This window comes from Syngnathus scovelli, chromosome 12 (genome assembly GCF_024217435.2).
Source record: "Syngnathus scovelli strain Florida chromosome 12, RoL_Ssco_1.2, whole genome shotgun sequence".
NCBI classification, from domain to species: Eukaryota; Metazoa; Chordata; class Actinopteri; order Syngnathiformes; family Syngnathidae; genus Syngnathus; species Syngnathus scovelli.
Genome location: NC_090858.1, coordinates 15,560,577 through 15,568,270, shown reverse-complemented (window position 1 = coordinate 15,568,270; position 7,694 = coordinate 15,560,577).

Genomic DNA, 7,694 nt, shown 5'->3' with positions numbered 1-7,694 from the left:
CAAAGAAGCGAAGAAGGCGTTCTCGTGCAAGGTCTCCACCCACTTCAAGGACAGCAAGGACGCACGTAGCCTTTGGCGGGGCATTCAGACCATCACGGACTACAAGCCCGCGCCGAGGAGCTGTGAGGGCGACATCCGTCTGCTGAACGATCTGAACCGCTTCTTTGCTCGCTTCGACGCCCAGAACAGCACTTGCCCGCTGAAGACCACTCCCCCCCCCACACGAGCAGCCCCTGCGCCTCTCTGCCGACGGTGTGAGGAGGGTGCTTGCCGCTATTGACACCCGTAAGGCGGCGGGCCCTGACAACATCCCGGGTCGAGCGCTGAAGGACTGCGCTGGGGAGCTGTCGGGTGTCTTCACGGACATCTTTAACGTTTCCCTGCAGCAGGCCATCGTCCCCTCGTGTTTCAAGGCTGCCACCATCGTTCCTGTGCCGAAGAAACCTGCACCGTCCTGCTTCAATGACTACCGCCCCGTGGCACTGACGCCAATCATCATGAAGTGCTTTGAGCGGCTGGTCATGGAGCACATCAAGTCCGTTCTCCCCCCCACCATTGACCCTTTCCAGTTTGCGTACCGTGCCAAGCGGTCCTCTGAGGATGCCATCTGCTCTGCCCTCCACTCGGCCCTCACCCATCTGGAGAGAAAGGACTCATATGTGAGGTTGCTGTTTGTGGACTTCAGCTCTGCCTTCAACACCATTGTGCCGCAGCGACTCATCTGCAAACTCGACGAGCTGGGCCTCAGTACCTCCCTCTGCAACTGGATACTGGACTTCCTCTGTCAGAGGCCTCAGGTGGTGCGTGTTGGCGACAAAATCTCCGCCAGCATCACGCTGAGCACGGGGGCCCCCCAGGGCTGCGTGCTCAGTCCATTACTCTTCACCCTGCTGACGCATGACTGCACTGCGACCTACAGCGACAACCGCATAGTGAAGTTTGCTGACGACACGACTCTGGTGGGTCTCATCACAAAGGGCGACGAGACTCGGTACAGGTCGGAGGTTGACCTTCTGACCACGTGGTGCAGGGACAACAACCTCCTGCTGAACGTTAATAAGACCAAGGAAATCATTGTTGACTTCCGGAAGGGTCACACAACACACCTGCCGTTGATCATCGATGGTGCTGTGGTGGAGAGGGTGAGCTGCACCAAGTTCCTGGGGGTGCACATCAGTGAGGACCTCTCCTGGTCCGCAAACACCTCGTCACTGGCAAAGAAAGCTCAGCGCCGCCTGTACTTCCTGCGGAAGCTCAGGCGTGCATGTGCTCCTCAGGCAGTCCTGTCTACATTCTACCGTGGCACTATTGAGAGCGTCATCACCAGTTGCATCGCTGTCCGGGGTGGTAACTGCACTGAACAGAACTTGAAGGCCCTGCAGCGCATAGTGAATACGGCTGGTAAGATTATTGGTGCTTCGCTCCCCTCCCTGAAGGACATTTACACCTCCCATCTCGCCCGCAAGTCAACCTCGATTGCCAGAGATGTGAGTCACCCGGCTCACTCTTTGTTTGACCTTCTGCCCTCTGGGAAGAGGTACAGGAGCCTGCGCTCCCGCACCACCAGACTTGCCAACAGCTTCTTTCCCCAGGCTGTTAGGGCCCTGAACTCGCTACCCCCCTTCTGAGTAGCGTGTGGCACTGTTGCGCTATTTTCGGGAATGTCTGCTGTACGCGCACTTGCTCCTTTTTTTTTCTGCTCCTCTTATTTATTTATTTATTGTTGTGTTATTTATTCATTATTTATTCAGCACGCTTTTGTTATACTTGTTACTTGATTGTCTGTTGTGAGCCATGTCTTGTCACCGTGGGACAGGGGGGAACGAAATTTCGGTTTCTTTGTGTGTCTTTGGCATGTGGAGAAATTGACAATAAAGCTGACTTTGACTTTGACTTTGACTTTGACTAAATCACATTTTCTGGACAACTGAGCACGTTTTCTGAAATGTGCTCCTCCCGTCACTCTGGTTGGGTGCGCATAGTAAAAAGTGCTCTTGACAGCTAGAGAGTGCCGCGTTGACCACTGCGCATGAAGAAATGACCATCTGCAACGTTTGGTTTAGGTTTTAGGTGCATTTTTAATTTTATTGCTTAAATCGCATTTTCTCGACGAGCTGAGCATGTTTTCTGAAATGTGCTCCTTCCGTCACTCTGGTTGGGTGCGCATAGTAAAAAGTGCTCTTGGCAGCTAGAGAGTGCCGCGTTGACCACTGCGCATGAAGAAATGACCATCTGCAACGTTTGGTTTAGGTTTTAGGTGCATTTTTAATTTTATTGCTTAAATCGCATTTTCTCGACGAGCTGAGCACGTTTTCTGAAATGTGCTCCTCCCGTCACTCTGGTTGGTTGCGCATAGTAAGAAGTGCTCTTGGCAGCTAGAGAGTGCCGCGTTGACCACTGCGCAAAAAGAAATAACCACCTGCAGCGTTTGGTTTAGGTTTTAGGTGCATTTTTAATTTTATTGCTTAAATCGCATTTTCTCGACGAGCTGAGCACGTTTTCTGAAATGTGCTCCTCCCGTGACTCTGGTAGGGTGCGCATAGTAAAAAGTGCTCTTGGCAGCTAGAGAGTGCCGCGTTGACCACTGCACATGAAGAAATAACCACCTGCAACGTTTGGTTTAGGTTTTGGGTACATTTTTAATTTTATTGCTTAAATCGCACTTTCTCGTCGAGCTGAGCACGTTTTCTGAAATGTGCTCCTCCCGTCACTCTGGTTGGGTGCGCATAGTAAAAAGTGCTCTTGGCAGCTAGAGAGTGCCGCGTTGACCACTGCGCATGAAGAAATAACCGCCTGCAACGTTTGGTTTAGGTTTTGGGTGCATTTTTAATTTTATTGCTTAAATCGCATTTTCTCGTCGAGCTGAGCACGTTTTCTGAAATGTGCTCCTCCCGTCACTCTGGTTGGGTGCGCATAGTAAAAAGTGCTCTTGGCAGCTAGAGAGTGCCGCGTTGACCACTGCGCATGAAGAAATGACCATCTGCAACGTTTGGTTTAGGTTTTGGGTGCATTTTTAATTTTATTGCTTAAATCGCATTTTCTCGACGAGCTGAGCACGTTTTCTGAAATGTGCTCCTCCCGTCACTCTGGTTGGGTGCGCATAGTAAAAAGTGCTCTTGGCAGCTAGAGAGTGCCGCGTTGACCACTGCGCATGAAGAAATAACCACCTGCAACGTTTGGTTTAGGTTTTAGGTGCATTTTTAATTTTATTGCTTAAATCGCATTTTCTCGACGAGCTGAGCACGTTTTCTGAAATGTGCTCCTCCCGTCATTCTGGTTGGGTGCGCATATTAAAAAGTGCTCTTGGCAGCTAGAGAGTGCCGCGTTGACCACTGCGCATGAAGAAATGACCATCTGCAACGTTTGGTTTAGGTTTTAGGTGCATTTATAATTTTATTGCTTAAATCGCATTTTCTCGACGAGCTGAGCACGTTTTCTGAAATGTGATCCTCCCGTCACTCTGGTTGGGTGCGCATAGTAAAAAGTGCTCTTGGCAGCTAGAGAGTGCCGCGTTGACCACTGCGCATGAAGAAATAACCACCTGCAACGTTTGGTTTAGGTTTTAGGTGCATTTTTAATTTTATTGCTTAAATCGCATTTTCTCGACGAGCTGAGCACGTTTTCTGAAATGTGCTCCTCCCGTCACTCTGGTTGGGTGCGCATAGTAAAAAGTGCTCTTGGCAGCTAGAGAGTGCTGCGTTGACCACTGCGCATGAAGAAATAACCACCTGCAACGTTTGGTTTAGGGTTTGGGTGCATTTTTAATTTTATTGCTTAAATCGCATTTTCTGGACGAGCTGAGCACGTTTTCTGAAATGTGCTCCTCCCGTCACTCTGGTTGGGTGCGCATAGTAAAAAGTGCTCTTGGCAGCTAGAGAGTGCCGCGTTGACCACTGCGCATGAAGAAATGACCATCTGCAACGTTTGGTTTAGGTTTTAGGTGCATTTTTAATTTTATTGCTTAAATCGCATTTTCTCGACGAGCTGAGCATGTTTTCTGAAATGTGCTCCTTCCGTCACTCTGGTTGGGTGCGCATAGTAAAAAGTGCTCTTGGCAGCTAGAGAGTGCCGCGTTGACCACTGCGCATGAAGAAATGACCATCTGCAACGTTTGGTTTAGGTTTTAGGTGCATTTTTAATTTTATTGCTTAAATCGCATTTTCTCGACGAGCTGAGCACGTTTTCTGAAATGTGCTCCTCCCGTCACTCTGGTTGGTTGCGCATAGTAAGAAGTGCTCTTGGCAGCTAGAGAGTGCCGCGTTGACCACTGCGCAAAAAGAAATAACCACCTGCAGCGTTTGGTTTAGGTTTTAGGTGCATTTTTAATTTTATTGCTTAAATCGCATTTTCTCGACGAGCTGAGCACGTTTTCTGAAATGTGCTCCTCCCGTGACTCTGGTAGGGTGCGCATAGTAAAAAGTGCTCTTGGCAGCTAGAGAGTGCCGCGTTGACCACTGCACATGAAGAAATAACCACCTGCAACGTTTGGTTTAGGTTTTGGGTACATTTTTAATTTTATTGCTTAAATCGCACTTTCTCGTCGAGCTGAGCACGTTTTCTGAAATGTGCTCCTCCCGTCACTCTGGTTGGGTGCGCATAGTAAAAAGTGCTCTTGGCAGCTAGAGAGTGCCGCGTTGACCACTGCGCATGAAGAAATAACCGCCTGCAACGTTTGGTTTAGGTTTTGGGTGCATTTTTAATTTTATTGCTTAAATCGCATTTTCTCGTCGAGCTGAGCACGTTTTCTGAAATGTGCTCCTCCCGTCACTCTGGTTGGGTGCGCATAGTAAAAAGTGCTCTTGGCAGCTAGAGAGTGCCGCGTTGACCACTGCGCATGAAGAAATGACCATCTGCAACGTTTGGTTTAGGTTTTGGGTGCATTTTTAATTTTATTGCTTAAATCGCATTTTCTCGACGAGCTGAGCACGTTTTCTGAAATGTGCTCCTCCCGTCACTCTGGTTGGGTGCGCATAGTAAAAAGTGCTCTTGGCAGCTCGAGAGTGCCGCGTTGACCACTGCGCATGAAGAAATAACCACCTGCAACGTTTGGTTTAGGTTTTAGGTGCATTTTTAATTTTATTGCTTAAATCGCATTTTCTCGACGAGCTGAGCACGTTTTCTGAAATGTGCTCCTCCCGTCACTCTGGTTGGGTGCGCATAGTTAAAAGTCCTCTTGGCAGCTAGAGAGTGCCGCGTTGACCACTGCGCATGAAGAAATGACCATCTGCAACGTTTGGTTTAGGTTTTGGGTGCATTTTTAATTTTATTGCTTAAATCGCATTTTCTCGACGAGCTGAGCACGTTTTCTGAAATGTGCTCCTCCCGTCACTCTGGTTGGGTGCGCATAGTAAAAAGTGCTCTTGGCAGCTAGAGAGTGCCGCGTTGACCACTGCGCATGAAGAAATAACCACCTGCAACGTTTGGTTTAGGTTTTAGGTGCATTTTTAATTTTATTGCTTAAATCGCATTTTCTCGACGAGCTGAGCACGTTTTCTGAAATGTGCTCCTCCCGTCACTCTGGTTGGGTGCGCATAGTTAAAAGTCCTCTTGGCAGCTAGAGAGTGCCGCGTTGACCACTGCACATGAAGAAATAACCACCTGCAAGTTTGGTTTAGGTTTTAGGTGCATTTTTAATTTTATTGCTTAAATCGCATTTTCTCGACGAGCTGAGCACGTTTTCTGAAATGTGCTCCTCCCGTCACTCTGGTTGGGTGCGCATAGTAAAAAGTGCTCTTGGCAGCTAGAGAGTGCCGCGTTGACCACTGCGCATGAAGAAATGACCATCTGCAACGTTTGGTTTAGGTTTTGGGTGCATTTTTAATTTTATTGCTTAAATTGCATTTTCTCGACGAGCTGAGCACGTTTTCTGAAATGTGCTCCTCCCGTCACTCTGGTTGGGTGCGCATAGTAAAAAGTGCTCTTGGCAGCTAGAGAGTGCCGCGTTGACCACTGCGCATGAAGAAATAACCACCTGCAACGTTTGGTTTAGGTTTTAGGTGCATTTTTAATTTTATTGCTTAAATCACATTTTCTCGACGAGCTGAGCACGTTTTCTGAAATGTGCTCCTCCCGTCACTCTGGTTGGGTGCGCATAGTAAAAAGTGCTCTTGGCAGCTAGAGAGTGCCGCGTTGACCACTGCGCATGAAGAAATAACCGCCTGCAACGTTTGGTTTAGGTTTTGGGTGCATTTTTAATTTTATTGCTTAAATCGCATTTTCTCGTCGAGCTGAGCACGTTTTCTGAAATGTGCTCCTCCCGTCACTCTGGTTGGGTGCGCATAGTAAAAAGTGCTCTTGGCAGCTAGAGAGTGCCGCGTTGACCACTGCGCATGAAGAAATAACCACCTGCAACGTTTGGTTTAGGTTTTAGGTGCATTTTTAATTTTATTGCTTAAATCGCATTTTCTCGACGAGCTGAGCACGTTTTCTGAAATGTGCTCCTCCCGTCACTCTGGTTGGGTGCGCAAAGTAAAAAGTGCTCTTGGCAGCTAGAGAGTGCCGCGTTGACCAATGCGCATGAAGAAATAACCACCTGCAACGTTTGGTTTAGGTTTTAGGTGCATTTTAAATTATATTGCTTGAATCGCATTTTCTCGACGAGCTCAGCACGTTTTCTGAAATGTGCTCCTCCCGTCACTCTGGTTGGGTGCGCATAGTAAAAAGTGCTCTTGGAGCTAGAGAGTGCCGCGTTGACCACTGCGCATGAAGAAATAACCACCTGCAACGTTTGGTTTAGGTTTTAGGTGCATTTTAAATTATATTGCTTGAATCGCATTTTCTCGACGAGCTCAGCACGTTTTCTGAAATGTGCTCCTCCCGTCACTCTGGTTGGGTGCGCATAGTAAAAAGTGCTCTTGGCAGCTAGAGAGTGCCGCGTTGACTGCTGCGCATGAAGAAATGACCATCTGCAACGTTTGGTTTAGGTTTTGGGTGCATTTTTAATTTTATTGCTTGAATCGCATTTTCTCGACGAGCTTAGCACGTTTTCTGAAATGTGCTCCTCCCGTCACTCTGGTTGGGTGCGCATAGTAAAAAGTGCTCTTGGCAGCTAGAGAGTGCCGCGTTGACCACTGCGCATGAAGAAATAACCACCTACAACGTTTGGTTCAGGTTTTGGGTGCATTTTTAATTTTATTGCTTAAATCGCATTTTCTCGACGAGCTGAGCACGTTTTCTGAAATGCGCTCCTCACGTCACTCTGGTTGGGTGTGCATTGTAAAAAGTGCTCTTGGCAGCTAGAGAGTGCCGCGTTGACCACTGCACATGAAGAAATGACCATCTGCAACGTTTGGTTTAGGTTTTGGGTGCATTTTTAATTTTACTACTTAAATCGCATTTTCTCGACGAGCTGAGCACGTTTTCTGAAATGTGCTCCTCCCGTCACTCTGGTTGGGTGCGCATAGTAAAAAGTGCTCTTGGCAGCTAGAGAGTGCCGCGTTGACTGCTGCGCATGAAGAAATAACCACCTGCAGCTTTTGGTTTAGGTTTTAGGTGCATTTTTAATTTTATTGCTTAAATCGCATTTTCTCGACGAGCTGAGCACGTTTTCTGAAATGCGCTCCTCCCGTCACTCTGGTTGGGTGCGCATAGTAAAAAGTGCTCTTGGCAGCTAGAGAGTGCGGCGTTGACCACTGCGCATGAAGAAATAACCAACTGCAACGTTTGGTTTAGGTTTTGGGTGCATTTTTAATTTT